The sequence below is a fragment of the Lycium barbarum genome, chromosome 3 (assembly GCF_019175385.1).
Source record: "Lycium barbarum isolate Lr01 chromosome 3, ASM1917538v2, whole genome shotgun sequence".
In the NCBI taxonomy this organism is placed as follows: Eukaryota; Viridiplantae; Streptophyta; class Magnoliopsida; order Solanales; family Solanaceae; genus Lycium; species Lycium barbarum.
The window spans coordinates 10,063,108-10,077,018 of NC_083339.1; positions in this window are offsets into that span (position 1 = coordinate 10,063,108).

Genomic DNA, 13,911 nt, shown 5'->3' on the forward strand with positions numbered 1-13,911 from the left:
GTCACGACCCAACCCCGTAGGCCGTGACTAGTGCCCGAGTTAGACACTCATATCACCTGATAACTATAATCATCTACGGCTAGCATATCAAGATCTTATTTGTATAAAGGCAAGACGTTATTTTAAAGTTGTCACATATATGCGTGTCATAGCCACTTGTCTCCCGAGGAGTCACAAAATCCAACAACAAACATGTATATATATACGCAAGTCGACAAGGCTGCCACTACACACAACATCCCAAACATATATATATATATATATATATACGCAAGCCGACAAGTCTGCCACTAGGAATGGGTATGCCCCAAACACAAGTCATGTCCACACAACGAAACACAACTATATACAGACCCACACAAATGTCCATAGACCTCTAAGAGTAATGACAGTATCATATGATGGAACAGGGCCCCGCCGTACCCTGAACAAACACATATATATACAACAAAAGGGATCTATACCACAAGCTAGGCCCCGGAACAAAGGAGCACTCCAAAGTAGTTGAATAGATATCCTAGGCTGGCGGATCTCCGAAACGAGCGTCTGTACCTGCGGGCATGAACGCAGCCCCCCGAAGAAAGGGGGTCAGTACGGAATATGTACTGAGCATGTAAAGCATGAAATATAGTAAATAGAATCATACTGAGACAAGGAGTGTAGAACCCAATGCAACAACTAGAAATCCATAAAACTTACCCTTGAACATTATTCATATGTGTCAACATCATACAAATATCAATATAGAGTTTAGTAGTCAAAGCTGGATAAACATTCTGTATATAACATATATAACATGTCCCGGCCCTCTAGTGAGGGACTCGGTGAATTATGATTATATGCCCTCCTGGCCGCCATCCCCATATCATCATGTCATCATATCATCATATCATCATATATATATATATATATAACGTGTCCCGGCCCTCTAGTGAGGGACTCGGTGAGTAATGTAGTAAATGTACGCACGAGAACGTGTCCTGGCCCGGGACTCAGTGAAGGATGTAATGGTAAGCACGAGCAGAGTAATAAGCAACCACATACATACAAATCATCTTTTGTGACTCGATAGCTAAGTAAACTAATCAACTCTCAAGTATCAGGATAATAAACATATTAAGTTCTTTCTAAATGTCATTACAACTATAACAAGGAATGGTTTGGAATTCATATACACGTATCAATTTAACATGATATAGCTTATGAAAGTCAAGTACACCTCTAATTATGCAATTCTTTAAGAGTAGGAATTTCTATATATCATTTATTAGTTAATCATATAATAGGCTCGTGACAATAACATTAAGGAATGAATAGAATCATAAGTCATACTTGGGACTAGAGAGTAGAATTTACCCCAAAGCTCATATCATTTCTTACTTACATCTAGGACATGCCAAAAGAAGGAAGGAATAGGCTTTACATACCTTTTGCGTTTAGTCGTAATACCACTCGTACACGCTGCCCGATAGTACTTTATCCTATATTAAGATATCAAGAGCTACGATTCGGCTACGAGGGAATTTGATACGTACTCCCACGTTAATAACCCCTTCCTAAACAATTAGGCGACGTTTCGTTCGTATTCAAACCGACTACTACTGTTAACCAATATTGCTAGTCATGCATTCAAGTATCAACCCGAGATTATTTAAACATGACTCGAGGGAACTTCGGACAGCCCGTACATTATTCAAAGCAGCCCCCTACTCACGGCCAAAACAGCACACGATATTACCATTTACAATTTGCAATTTTCCAACTTCAACCACAACAACAACAACACGTTTAACAACATTACTCATATGATTATTAGAACTATATTAGCATCATATTAACCCTTACAACAGCCCACAAACCATTTCAATTTCAACTTGAATCATTAAACTTCGTCTTCACTACACGTCCATAATAACAATCAACATTCAAAATAAATTTAGCCCCTCATTTTTAATAAAATAGTCCACGGTTTGGACTGTTTTTCCCACTTCAACATATACCAATTATTTTACACCTTAACTCACATATTCATGATATCTACAATGCACCACAATGTCCATAACAACAACAACTAAAGCATCACATAAAACAGTCCATAAATCCCTCTAGACCAGCCCCTACACGGCTTCAACATAACCACATACAAAATTCCATAATTTCCATTCCTTTCCTACTCACTACCACATTCAATCCATTCTCAATACATATACAAGAAATTTAAGCATTACTTCAATATAACCTATAGCACACGGCTCACTTTCAACTTCAACAACAACAATCCAATACCAACATGCACAACTATATACATTCAATTCACCATAAGACACATGAAAATGATCAACTCTTACCTTGGATACTTGGCCTTTCAACTTGTCCTCAATTTGTAACTTGACCTTTAACACTTGTTCTTGCTATGTCAATGGATGCCCCACGTTATTGTACACCTTCAAAGGAATTTAATTGCTTGAGAACTTGTTTTTTTTTTTGATCAATTTGGACCCCTCATTCTCAGCCAGCCATGGCCGAGACTCTCCCTCTCTATCTCTAAACTTTCTTGGCTTTGTGAAGATGAAAATGATTTAGTAGTTGAAATGTGAATCAACACTTTGCCATTTATATGATGTCCATGGGTCGGACATGTGTCCCACCCAATGTCTAAGCCAATCACATTTGGCCAACTCACGGGTGGGGCTCACACGGCCTAATTAGGCTAGTTAATGAATAATTAAACTCTTAATCCCACTTAATAATATAATCATGGTTAATTAATTCCTAATCTCCAATAATATTATCATACCAAATAAAATTTATAGGCAACGTACTGAAACAAAATTGGAAGTTAAAGCCCCTACCTTGTACCTTAAAATAGTCTTGTCTTTAACTTGTCGCATTTAGCTTAAAATATCCCAATGTATAAAAATACGGGATATAACATCCTTCCCCCCTTTAGGACATTCATCCTCGAATGTTAAATTAATCCCGTCAGGTTCTATAAGAGTCTTGGGAAAGGTTTTCTTTATTCGCCAACATATAGATTGATCAGACAATTAACACATCCAAGCAAGGGGGTTTAGGTTACCTGTAGGCGTAGGGAACAAGTGAGGATATTTCTGTTTCATCTCCTCTTCAGCTTCCCAAGTCATTTCCTCCTTGTTATTGTTTCGCCACAACATTTTAACCGAAGCCACATCTTTAGTACGCAACCTCCTGATTTGTCGATCAAGTATGGCTATGGGCTGCTCTTCGTATGATAACTCCTCTGTTACCTGAACATCATCTGTAGGAAACACCCTGGTAGGATCGCCTATATACTTCTGAAGCATTGACACATGGAAGACCGAATGTACTGCTTCTAAATCAGCCGGTAGGTCTAACTCGTAGGCAACTTGGCCTACCTTACGAATAATCTGATAAGGCCTAATTTATCTCGGTCTCAACTTCCTTTTCTTGCCAAATCTCATAACACCCTTCATGGGTGACACCTTCAAGAATACCCAGTCGCCAACCTGAAAATCCAAGTGTCGACGCCGATTATCTGCATATGATTTCTGTGGACTCTGGGCTGCCAGTAATCTCTCCTGAATAAGCTTCACCTTATCGACAGCCTGCTGAACCATATCTGGGCCTATCAACTTAATCTCACCCACATCAAACCAGCCTATAGGTCATCTGCGCTTCCTGCCATATAGAGCCTCATACGGTGCCATCTGAATGCTAGAATAGTAGCTGTTATTGTAAGAAAATTCAATAAGTGGCAAGTGATCATCCCAACTCCCCCTGAAATCAATAACACAGGCCTGTAACATATCTTGTAATGTCTGGATGGTACGTTCGGCCTGTCCGTCATTCTGAGGATGAAATGCTGTATTGAGACTCACCTGTGTCCCCAATCCCTCCTAGAAGGATCTCCAGAAATTAGCTGTAAACTGGGCTCCTCTATCAGAGATGATAGTTTTGGGAACCCCATGAAGTCTTACTATCTCCTTAAGATACAATCTGGCATAATCCTCAGCTGAATATGTAGTCCTGACTGGAAGTAAGTGGGCTGATTTCGTCAATCTATCAACGATGACCCAGACAGAGTCATATTTCCGTGGAGTGCGAGGTAGACCTGTGAAGAAGTCCATATTGATTACCTCCCATTTCCAGGTCGGAATCTCCATCTCCTGTAATAATCCCCCAGGCTTCTGGTGTTCGATCTTCACCTGTTGGCAATTCAGACACTGGGCAACGAACTCTGCTATGTCCTTTTTCATACCATCCCACCAATACATGCATCTGAGGTCATGGTACATCTTTGTTGACCCTGGATGAACAGAATAACGGGCATAGTGTGCCTCCCCCATAACCTGTTGTCGTAATCCTGCAACCCCAGGTACACATAGTCTGCCTCTGTATCGTAGTACTCCGTTAGACGCAATCTCGAATGGGGTCTCATCCTTCTGAAGTGCTGTATCTCTATAATGTACAAGAATATGATCCTCATACTCGCGTCTCTTTACCTCTTCTACAATAGATGACTCAGCAACACCTCGCACAAAAATTCTACCATTATCAGAATCAGTCAAACGAACTCCCAGACTAGCTAATTGACAAACCTCATGGACTATCTCTTTCTGCCCTGGTGGTACATCTGCCAGACTACCCATAGATTTACGGCTGAGTGCGTCTGCTACCACATTGGCCTTTCCTGGGTGATATAGAATATCAACATCATAATCTTTCAGCAACTCTAGCCATCTTCTTTACCGCAAATTCAGCTCCTTCTGTTTTAAAGATATACTGGAGACTCTTATGATCTGTATAAACATCAACATGTACGCTATATAGATAATGTCTCCATAACTTCAAAGCATGAATCACCGCTGCTAACTCCAGATCATGGGTAGGATAATTTCTTTCGTGCTTCCTGAGTTGCCGGGAGGCATAGGCTATAACTCTGCCATGCTGCATTAATACACAACCTAGCCCAACACCTGAAGTGTCACAATAAATAACATAGCCATCTGGCCCCTCAGGAAGAGTTAGAACTGGAGCTGTAGTTAACTTTTCTTTCAGCAACTGGAAGCTCCGTTCACAAGCATCAGTCCACTGAAATTTAGCTGCCTTCTGTGTCAGCCTTGTTAAAGGCGCTGAAATCGAAGCAAACTTTTCTACGAATCTCCTGTAATATCCTGCTAGCCCCAGAAAACTACGTACCTCAGTAGGTGTCGTAGGTCTCGGCCAAGTCTTGAAAGCTTCAATCTTCTGTGTGTCTACTCGAATACCATCAGCTCCAATAATATGCCCCAAGAATGCTACTGACGTTAACCAGAATTCAAATTTAGAAAATTTAGCATATAGTTTCTGATGCTGGAGGACCCTAAGTACTGTCCTCAAGTGATCTGCATGCTCTTCTTCCGATCGTGAATAGACCAGAATATCATCAATGAATACAATCACGAACAAGTCAAGGAATGGCTTAAACACCCGGTTCATCAAATCCATAAATACTGCTGGAGCATTGGTCAGCCCAAAAGACATCACTTTAAACTCGTAATGCCCGTATCGGGTCCTGAATGCAGTCTTCGGAATGTCTGCCTCCTTTACCCGCACCTGGTGATAACCCGACCGCAAGTCTATCTTCGAGAAACACTTAGCACCCTGCAACTGGTCAAATAGATCATCGATCCTGGGGAGGGGATATCAGTTCTTTATTGTTACTTTGTTCAGCTGCCTATAATCAATACACATCCGCAGCGACCCATCTTTCTTCCTTACAAATAATACTGGTGCTCCCCATGGTGATGTACAGGGCCTGATGAAGCCTTTCTCTAATAAATCTCTCAACTGTTCCTTCAGTTCTTTCAATTCTGCAGGTGCCATTCTGTAAGGAGGAATAGATATGGGCTGAGTGTCTGGCAATACGTCTATAGTGAACTCTATCTCACGCTCAAGAGGAAGACCTGGAAGTTCATCTGGAAATTCATTGACTACCGAAACAGACTGAAGAGTCGGTACTTCTGCTTTCAAGTCATGCACACGAACCAGATGATAAATATAACCCTTTCTAACCATCTTCCTTGCCTTGAGGTATGAAATAAACTTACCCCTCGGCGATGCTGTATTCCCCCTCCATTCTATAATTGGTTCCCCTGGGAACTGAAACCGAACTACTTTGCCTCTGCAATCAACATTAGCATAACAAGAAGCTAACCAGTCCATCCCCATAATAATATCGAACTCAGTCATATCTAGCTCTATTAAATCTGCCTTGGTGCAACGATCATATAGGACCACCGAACAATTTCTATACACTTGTTTTGCTATAACAAAATCCCCTACTGGTGTAGCTACCTCGAATGGTTCTATAAATTCAGATTTTATCCTAATTTTACTAGCAACAAGGGGAGAAATATATGATAATGTGGAGCCTGGGTCTATCAATACGTATACATCTCGGGAGAAAATCGATAATATACCTGTAACCACATTTGGCGACGCCTCCTGATCCTGTCTGCTGGCTAAAGCATATATGCGGTTCGAAGGACCGCTAGAACCAGAAACTCTGCCACGGCCTCTGCCACGGCCGGCAGATGTCGGAATACCTTGCCCCATAGGGCGCATAGCCACCGAAGAAGATGAACCAGCAACCGATCTAGTAGGCTGAGCTGCACCACCTGAACCACCCCCAAATCGACACTCCCTCATAGTATGGCCTTGACGGCCGCAAGAAAAACAAGCACCAATAATGAGACGGCATTCCCCTGGATGGCGCCTGCCACATCGAGGACACTGAGGTATAGCTGGCCTCGTCTGGCCTGAATCCCTGTGCATCTGGAAACCTGAAGTCATAGAGCTTTGACTGGCTCCTGAATACCCCGTACTACCAAACCTCCTACAAGTGAATCGTGAAGGTGCACTCCGTGCCGGCTGAGAAGAATATCTACTATGCTGCTGTTGGGGCTGCCCGCCTCGAAACGCACCCGAAGAATACCCAGCTGATCTAACTCTCTTATGCTGACCCCTGCCCTGCTCTCTAGATCGACGCTCTCTATGTCGGTCGTCAACCCCTTGTGCATATGTCTGCACTCGAGCGATATCCATACCGGGCTGAGAAGCCATTGCCATACAGCTATCAATCAAGTAATGATCCAGCCCCATCACGTAACGATGCACCCTATCAGCCATGTCAGCTACAATAGTGGGCGCATACCTAGCAGGAGAATCAAATTCGAGACTATAATCTCGAACACTCCTGCCATCCTGTCTCAGGTGTAGAAATCTATCCACTCTGGCCCGCCTCATCTCCGGAGGCAGAAAATGGCTCAGAAAGGCCTCCACGAACTCGTCCCATACTGCTGGGGGACTGAGTCGTCCCATACTCCTGGCCCGGGACGAACAGATGCTGCGTACAAACAGTGCCCGCAACGTACGCAGTATCGGACCCGTCCCATACTCCTGGCCCAGGACTCAGTGAAGGATGTAATGGTAAGCACGAGCAGAGTAATAAGCAACCACATACAAACAAATCATCTTTTGTGACTCGATAGCTAAGTAAACTAATCAGCTCTCAAGTATCAGGATAATAAACATATTAAGTTCTTTCTAAATGTCATTACAACTATAACAAGGAATGGTTCAGAATTCATATACACGTATCAATTTAACATGATATAGCTTATGAAAGTCAAGTACACCTCTAATTATGCAATTCTTTAAGAGTAGGAATTTCTATATATCATTTATTAGTTAATCATATAATAGGCTCGTGACAATAACATTAAGGAATGAATAGAATCATAAGTCATACTTGGGACTAGAGAGTAGAATTTACCCCAAAGCTCATATTATTTCTTACTTACATCTAGGACATGCCAAAAGAAGGAAGGAATAGGCTTTACATACCTTTTGCGTTTAGTCGTAATACCACTCGTACACGCTGCCCGATAGTACTTTATCCTATATTAAGATATCAAGAGCTACGATTAGGCTACGAGGGAATTTAATACGTACTCCCACGTTAATAACTCCTTCCTAAACAATTAGGCGACGTTTCGTTCGTATTCAAACCGACTACTACTGTTAACTAATATTGCTAGTCATGCATTCAAGTATAAACCCGAGATTATTTAAACATGACTCGAGGGAACTTCGGACAGCCCGTACATTATTCAAAGCAGCCCCCTACTCACGGTCAAAACAACACACGACATTACCATTTACAATTCGCAATTTTCCAACTTCAACCACAACAACAATAACACGTTTAACAACATTACTCATACGATTATTAGAACTATATTAGCATCATATTAACCCTTACAACAACCCACAAACCATTTCAATTTCAACTTGAATCATTAAACTTCGTCTTCACTACACGTCCATAACAACAATCAACATTCAAAATAAATTTAGCCCCTCATTTTTAATAAAACAGTCCACGGTTTGGACCGTTTTTCCCACTTCAACATATACCAATTCTTTTACACCTTAACTCACATATTCATGATATCTACAATGCACCACAATGTACATAACAACACCAACTAAAGCATCACATAAAACAGTCCATAAATCCCTCTAGACCAGCCCCTACACGGCTTCAACATAACCACATACAAAATTCCATAATTTCCATTCCTTTCCTACTCACTACCACATTCAAACCATTCTCAATACATATACAAGAAATTTAAGCATTACTTCAATATAACCTATAGCACACGGCTCACTTTCAACTTCAACAACAACAATCCAATACCAACATGCACAACTATATACATTCAATTCACCATAAGACACATGAAGATGATCAACTCTTACCTTGGATACTTGGCCTTTCAACTTGTCCTCAATTTGTAACTTGACCTTTAACACTTGTTCTTGCTATGTCAATGGATGCCCCACGTTATTGTACACCTTCAAAGGAATTGAATTGCTTGAGAACTTGTTTTTTTTTTTATCAATTTGGACCCATCATTCTCGGCCAGCCATGGCCGAGACTCTCCCTCTCTATATCTAAACTTTCTTGGCTTTGTGAAGATGAAAATGATTTAGTAGTTGAAATGTGAATCAGCACTTTGCCATTTATATGATGTCCATGGGTTGGACATGTGTCCCACCCAATGTCTAAACCAATCACATTTGGCCAACTCACGGGTGGGGCCCACACGGCCAAATTAGGCTAGTTAATGAATAATTAAACTCTTAATGCCACTTAATAATATAATCATGGTTAATTAATTCCTAATCTCCAATAATATTATCATACCAAATAAAATTTATAGGCAACTTGTGTACTGAAACAAAATCGGAAGTTAAAGCCCCTACCTTGTACCTTAAAATAGTCTTGTCTTTAACTTGTCGCGTTTAGCTTAAAATATCCCAATGTATAAAAATACGGGATATAACATCTATGCTAAACTTGGTGATCTATTTTCGTTGCCCCCTTTAAGCGTATGTGATATAATCATTCTTATCTCAGAAGAGAAGTATACATTGTCCCCACTTAAGTTATTAAGTATTCCCAAAGACGATGCGATTTCTTTTTATGTTGAAACGTTATGTCAGCCAGGGGCCCCTGATCATAAATGGGTTGTTTGTCCTAGTGAAAGGGACGCTCTCCTTTTAATTGCTCTGGCTCATATGTTGAATAGTTGTTTTATGCGTTCATCTATCTTTCAGGAGCAGTCGTGTGGTTTTCCCAGAGATCGCCGTGAGTTATTTGCCAAATTAGGTGGAGTGGGGGAAGATTAGAACTATTTTCATCTTGAATCTAGCACCCTCACAAGGTACTATTCCTCATAAAAGAATTTTACGAAATGGAATTAATTGTTCTATTAATATCCTTAGTTTCATCCTTTTTAAAGATATTAATGACCAAAATGGAATTAATTGTTCTATTACGAAAGTTGGGATCCCACACGCTGGGTTAATCGCTAAGGTATTATACAATTTTCTGTTGGATGATTTCGACCGGGGATTTAAACAGCCTTCCCCTATGAATAAGAAAAACGGACTACCCTTCTTTCTTATGCCAAGGAAGGAAAGCACTGTAGAACTAGCGTAGAGGTTGGAGAGAAGCAATCAGACATCAATCCAATAAAGTGACAAAGCAGCTATTGGCGAAGGGAGCGAGGTCGATACTAGTCACTTGGAAGAGGAGGAAGCGGCAACCCTGACACGCTTAACAAGAAAGTTAGCTTGTTAGAGGCGGGTCTCTTTACCATCAACCAAAGGATAGATAAGGATGAATAAAATCTAACAAACACTCTTCTCAAATACCATTGTGGTTATCAATCCCCTCCAAGGTAACGTGAGTGTGGTGCTCGACGCAGAAGAGGGCCGCAAGGATAAAATGGTTTGGCTCGCTGTGCCTCCCTCTTGCGAGAACTAGTGAGCTTTTGAATAATTTCAGAGCTCCGCCCTTATCTCTTATTCCTTTCTCGCTTATTTCCACCCTTTTTTAGAGCCAGCGACACCTCTCCACGAATCAAGCCAATACCGTGGAATAAAGACATTCTCCTTATCTTTCTTCTTCTCAAATTACGAGAAGAGATTTGGGGAGAGTGGCTAGGACAGGGTGCCAGATGACGTAAATGCGCAGGAAGGCTTGCTTGAAAAAATACCCTTCGTTCAGTCCTGGCCCACCTGATAGAAGGCATGAAAGCGGCCATAGGGTGGGGTAAGCGCAGCAGAATAAGGAGGTATTGGCTCCCTTCTTGTGAGCTATTGTCTCACTGTCCTTCTCGACTATCTCTGCCTATAGCTAAGACGGTAACTAACCTCTTGACAAAGGTCTCTTTTGTTTTAGAGAGTGAGAAAATCAACTCAACAAATAATGGAAAGAGGGACATCAACTAGAGGGGAAGCGATTCTTCCCGATCGGAGAACAGGGGAGTCCGCTGGTAGGAATTCCTCAGTGTGTATTACCGTTTTTTCACCGAGGGGTATGGATCAAAGACCACTTCTCTCACGAGGTATGGAGCAACTGAGCTCCTTGTCCTCCCCTTGTCGCCAGCAACATTTTCTATGGTAATGAATCAGGTAGTCAGAGAGTGAGAATTGCGTTCTGGTCTATCTCGACTTCTCATTCGCGGGTCTGGTTTGGAAGAGCGTTCAGTCCATTTGAGAATGGTCTTGACTGTAGTTGTAATCTTATCTTGTAATAGAAGAAGAAGGTTTCCCAACTGAAGGAAGTAATTCCGCAATAAGAGAATCCGATTCAATTCCACAATTCTATTGCCTTTTTCAAATGTGTTCTTACCAACATCTTTACCAGCCCTTTCGACACACGAAAGAGAAAGATATTTATTTGTGGGGTTGCCACGAGCCGGATTTGAACCGGCGTTGTCCGGATGCCCTACCCGGATTTCAACCTACCTGACCGCGACCTTCATTAATCCAGTCGCCGAAGAGGGAAGGCAGAGTAATGAAGGTCAAAAGCATGAAAAAGAGAATACTCGAAAAATGGATTTCATTTTCTCGAATGAGATTCTCATTCACGAAGTTAGTCTTTTCATCAGAGGAATTGGTCTCATATTAGCAACCGATAGGAATAGGGGCTAGTTGGAGCTCGGGACTTAGTGATCGATTCTTTTTCTTTTATACAGGTAGGGATGGGTAGCGACTCTACTCCTTAAAGTGAAGAATTGAAAGTCGTCGTTCGTTAGATAAGGCCCACGTGCTGTGCATCTCTGGTATTCTGCTCGTGGGGAGAGGGATGCGGGAAAGTGGGTTACTCTCACCTGTGCTCACTTCTGTTTTAGAAGTCAGATTGGATTTCCAATTGGTGCTCAACAGAAGGGTTCCAAACCTCTGAAAGGCGAGGCAGATTTAACGCTACGCCCTTCCCTTAGCGCCTCCCTCTAGGCGGGGCTCACAACCAAAGGATGCACGGGGGGAAGTTGCCACCATGAACTAAGGATTGGAAGGGTTGAGGATAGAGTTTCTTTTTCATTTCCAGGGTAGTTGGCAAGAGCTATAGCAGCTTACGATGCAGTTGATTCGGAAACATACGCCAGGGCGGTTGGGTGGGGAGTCAGATCAGGCCAACGGTCCTGCTCCGCTTTATACTAAGAGAGTGTGGTTGGGTCTGACTCCGTTATAGGGCTAGTACGCCGAGCAGCTTCGAATTCTGCTGTGCCGGTGCACAAAGCAAGCACACAAGGACTGCGTAAATCTTTGGTCTGTCTATCATTGCCCATGTTGGGCTGACTCCTTTTTTTAGGCAAGAAGACCACTAGTTGAATTATGAAACTATGTTGACTAACTGAAAAAAGGGTACTACTCGTCTTCCTCCACTACTGATATTGACTGACCTGTTGATAGGATAGCAGGGAAAGTTGATAGTCTATCCGGAGAAAGAAAAAAACATTTTCAGGATGAGACTACGAACCCTAATGGAGCCAATGAGAAAGCAGTTGCAGGCCAGTGTAGGCTTGCTCCGCACAGGTTACATCTGGGCCTTATATTGATATTCTTTTCAATTCATTTTGCAATTTCTTCGGTCCGGGGTACCGCGCAATCCGTTTAGATCTATTTCAGTTGCCAATGAAATGGAATACGGGGAACTCTCCGTCTAAGTGGTTAATCCGACGAGTCAATTCTCAATGCGATGCATCCGTGAAATGGGACGGAGATCTGCCCGAACTTAGTCCAGTCCTATTAAAGATGGGGGCGAATCAAGCAACTCTTATAGATAGATGGGATAGGAAGGAAGAACCACTGATAGCATTTGCAGCTGCTTCTTTCCGATCGATATACAAGCAGTTGGGCGCGAAGCTTTCTTCGTGAAAAAGCTCATCCTTGTCAATATAGGACTGTCTTTCATTCTGCTTTTCCCAATTTTTGGGAAATCGATCATTTTCGACATTTTTTCATTGTCTTTAGTACGATCTGGCTTCACACCTCGCGGTGCTTACACCTCTCGCCTATCGGAACACCAACCCAATCTTGAAAGCTGAAGTGGGTTTGGGGAATGGAAGAACAAGAACATCTTCTTTACCACCAAAAATGGTAACATAAGACCCTTCTTCACTCATGCTTGTCATCTGCTCGTGAATACCGTCCAGTCAAGTCTTTGTTCTTTTATTCTGAAATATGGGTGCTAACCAGATTCCCCATGTTATATGCGAGGTCAATAAAATTCTCCAGAGAGTGAGTTTCTGATCATAATGACCACCTAAAGTTGGATTTCCAGTTGTAGTTTTGAGTTTGGGGTGCCAATAGTAGCATAGTTGCTTAGTCGTCCTTCCTCTTACGTATTACAATATAGGTGCTTTTCATGCTGCCTTTAGCGGAAAACGGACAACATGGACAAATAAGGGATAGGCAAGAATCTGTTCTTGAACTCTAGAGAACAGGCGGAAAGAGGTTCATCAGAGCGATAGGGAAAGCTTATAGAGGGGTGGTCTTACTACGACAAGTGAAGCCAGGGTTCCCTTTGTTCGGTGTCCGGGGAAGAGAAAGGAATCTATTCGGGAAGCGCTTACCAGCCCCTTTACCGATACCAAGGGGAAGCAGGAATTAGACCAATAGGGCACTGCTCTCCGCCTGTCGTAACAACAACAAAAGTCCATACCGGAATTTCATTACCTTATTCCTTAACCCCTAAAACGGAGACATTGGTACAACAGGAGGCTCGAGAGACCTCGAGCGTAATATACGCTACCATCGGAGAGACTTTAGCCACATCAACACCCGAATGAGGCGATCAAGAAAGTCGTGGGCCTCGTAGTACCCGCATACGACAGCTCTGTGGAGCTTTTCGGGTCGAAAACCTGTTCGACGTCAGAACCGATCTCAAAACCCTAATATCACCCTCTGAAGAGAAAGGACTTTCTCTATATCTATATCTATGCAACTAGTTCTTTCACTTGCTTCCAAATCCATCCATCTTACTTACTCAAAAGCTTTGAATATTCT